Consider the following 3,708-nt stretch of genomic DNA (forward strand, 5'->3'; position numbering starts at 1 on the left):
TGCGGCTGCATCGGCTCGCTACAACGGGTCAGGTGCAATCGACATTTCGTTCTGTGTACATTGTTACACAGAATGACAATACAAGGAAATTATTATTATTATTATTATTATAAGGCGCTACAATGGGAATGTCGACAAAACAGTCAGATCGTTCAGTCAAACTGATTACCCCCTTAACATTCCCAAAGCTTGCAAAGACGCAAATACGTGTCGAGAACACGTGCGGATGCGGTGTCCGTACGATGTCACTCAAATGCATCGTTCCATCATTCGGAAGGTTAAAGTCTTGGGATTCAAGAAATGCCAACCATTCCTTAGTTACTATTTTCTTTTTCGCTCGTCACTTTACTGTATATATGTCAATAAACACTTGGAATTGAGTTTAATTTAAAAATAGACACTCCATTCCATCCATTATCTGCACCGCTTATCACAGAAACATCGAGTTCAGTCTGAAACAAAATACAGGGATAATATAGAAAGCCGGAGTAGCTCACCGAAGTCGTTGTGTTCATAATAATGTGCAGCCGTGGTCCTCTTATATCCGTGAGTTTAGTAAATCCAGGAGAATAAAATATAAAATACAAAATAGTAAAAAAATGCTTTCTGTATGCCATCAGCCACATGCTATACGCATTCATCTTTTTCGGCCAATTGCAGGCTTTGTTTTGCCGTTTAAGCCAATGCCAGCCTGTAAATGATAAAAAGGATCCGCCTCTTGACCTCCGAAAAACTTTAGCCAATAGTGATCGATTCAACTGATGATTGACACGTCTTTTTGGGCCAATTGCAGGCTTTGTTTTGCCGTTCAAACCAATGCCAGCCTGTAAATGATAAAAAGGATCCTCCCCTTGACCTCCGAATAACTTTAGCCAATAGTGATCCATTCAAATGATGATTGACACATTGGTTAGCCAATGAAACGCCGGTAAATAAATCCCACTATACCCTGCGGACTACTTGGCGTTCGGGGGAAAATATAGTCGGCGGCGGCAAGTTAGTTGCAAGACTTTGAGAATTAATATTGATCCATAAATAAGGCGCTAGCAAGGCTTTGATGCTAGGCCATTAGCTTGGCCTTTGTAGCAAGGCTTTGATGTTAGGTCCTTAGCTTGGCCAGGTCTGTTAAAAAAACATACCTGAACCAAGTGTAGTAGCCATGATCTTTGATTTTTGCAATCCGGAGATGGAATAAGGGCTTGCTCTGTGCACTCCACGCATCGGCCCGGTATTGCAGTACCTCCGGGAACGGTGCATTCGCAATGATCGCAGCAAGGCTTTAGGGCTAGGACCTTAGCTTGGCCTTTTGGCTGAGAGTAAGTGTCCCGGCTCCTAGGCTTTGTAGCGTATTATGAACTGACCGATAACGGATAATGGATAATGAATAACGAAGATATAACAATAACCCTTAAAAACCCCAAACCCCCGCACTGTATTATAAGGCGCATGGTCAGCTTTTGAAAAAAATAAAGGCTTTTAGGTAATAATAATAATAATAATTTGTCATTTGGCAACAAGTTATGATATCCAATCCGCTGACCCTATATTTTAGAAATAATCTAAGCACTGATATTATATATTTTGATTTTCTATAAAAGTAATAACACAACTTTGTTGTGTCTCCATAATGCATGCAAGAGCTAAGATCAGATCAGTTCAGAATGTGTACCTGCTATGGTACTTTTCTCTCCTAGACATAGACAAAGTGTACTATACATATTCTTATGTAATAGGCCAAACATTTTGTTTGCTTCATGCACAGACGCTGCCATACTCACAAACAAGAAGATCGTTCGTAGGTTGAATCTGTTCTTAAGTTGCTCCAGTGCTATATTTTGTATGGAATGTATGTTGAAGGTTTATATAAGTAAGGTTAAAGCTTCTATACGTAACCGGTATTGTTTTGAAACTTAAAAATAAATGTTTAATAAAATAATATGCTCTATAACTTTACAAAGCTCGCTGAGTGATAAAGCATAGTACTGAAAAAAAGCTACACACTAGGCGTTAACATTCTGTGGTCTGTGAAGCCCCTTTGAGACTCCTTGTGATTAAGGGAGTCGGAAATAAACATGACTTGACTATAAAGTTAAGTTTAACTTACTTTTGCATATTACTCCTGTATTGGCCAACTTGCACTGGCTCCCAGTCCACTTAAGATGTGACTTTAAGGTTCTCTTATTAACATATAAATGTTTGCATGGACTTGCACCCTCTTATCTCTCTGATTTGATTTCCCCCTATGACTGATGAGTCTGCGCTTGGAAAATGCCGGTCTACTTGTGACTCCGAGAGCCAAGAAGTCTGCAGGCTTGAGAGCGTTCTCCATCCGGGCCCTGGTGCTTTGGAATGCCTTGCCTCCAGAGATAAGATCTGCAACCTCAATAGAAGTTTTTAAATCAAGGCTTAAGACACCCTTCTATTCCAAAGCTTATGATTGATGCCCACCTCATATTCTGGTATTGTCCTGTCTTTTTCCGACTGCCTGTCTGGTGGTGATACGAAGGAGAAGGACGATTTGAGATGAGTCAGCGGACCAGCGTTTGACCTGAAGCTTGTGAACGCCTGCATCGACTTTCTGGACTAGTTTACAGGCTGGGGGCGTCGCTGCTGTCATGCACCTTCCTGACAAATTTTTAACATGTTCCCTAGTGTTTACTATGTTTGTGTACTGTAATGCTAAATGTAATTCACCCTGGTCATCCTGAAAGGGGGATACCACTTGTGAGGTCCCGTCTCAAAGTTTCTCTTTTTCCTCACGCTGAGGTTTTGAGTTGTTTCTTGTCCGCATGTTGGTTCAAGATCAGGTAATTGTGTCATTGTAATCCTGTGCAGTCCTTTGAGACATTTTTGTGATTAAGGGCTGTATAAATAAATTTGACTTTACTTGACTTGGCCAAAAAAAGTCTTCAGACCATTTTCTCTACCGCATCAAGCTTTCTTATTCCACCTTCATTTCAAAAGAAAAGGCACGGCTTTTCTCTACAATTTACACCAACCATTTGAATGGATGCACAAGATATTAAACAATAAAAATGTCAAAGTTCTTAGCGTGCTGGAGATACAGTATAGAATGTTTACACACAAACTAGGAAGGGGAAGCGGATTTCTTCTTCGGGGTGGATGCTGGGTGACCTCTCACAGCGCCACCACACGCTGGTGGGGACAGAAAGAAGCACTACATTAATGTCCTATTCTCTGAAAAAGGTTCACACAATACAAAATATAACTTGCGGCAATGTCCGGATATTTTTTTACATCCCGAAAAAAAATGTTCGTATGTACCGTTGCTCGTAACTCTAATGTTTATAAGTGGGGAGCGTCTGTAGTTTATCTTACGTGCATCAACATTTGTACATTTTAATGACTTTAAGTGACCTCTATTGTTTATCGCCAAGATAATTACACTTGAAAAGAAGGAGCACTTTTTTTTCCACGCCAAGGCATGTGATCCTTTCAGTATTGTAGCACTTTTATCACAATTTGCATTTGTTTTAAAAAAATCGTAGCTTTTGATAAATATGATCTACGGACACTTATTAAATATTTTTAACATACTCTAAATTGATAGTGAGCCGGATCAAATCATCATGTGTTTGCCAAGCCTGTTTTATACAGTACTTTTATTTGTTTAACAAATACATGAGCCTGTAAAAAGTGTTCATTGATTTCAGTGTATAATTGTATAATAATTTTAAAAATGAATAA

General features: G+C 39.5%; 1 pseudogene; it reads left to right on the forward strand.

The window, feature by feature from the left end:
• Positions 1–1,135: 1,135 nt before the first annotated feature.
• On the forward strand, positions 1,136–1,262 carry LOC148369752 (U2 spliceosomal RNA; annotated as a pseudogene).
• Positions 1,263–3,708: the final 2,446 nt, after the last annotated feature.

This window comes from Urocampus carinirostris, chromosome 3, assembly GCF_059441175.1.
Source record: "Urocampus carinirostris isolate Australia breed hairy pipefish chromosome 3, RoL_Ucar_1.0, whole genome shotgun sequence".
Classification (NCBI taxonomy): domain Eukaryota; kingdom Metazoa; phylum Chordata; class Actinopteri; order Syngnathiformes; family Syngnathidae; genus Urocampus; species Urocampus carinirostris.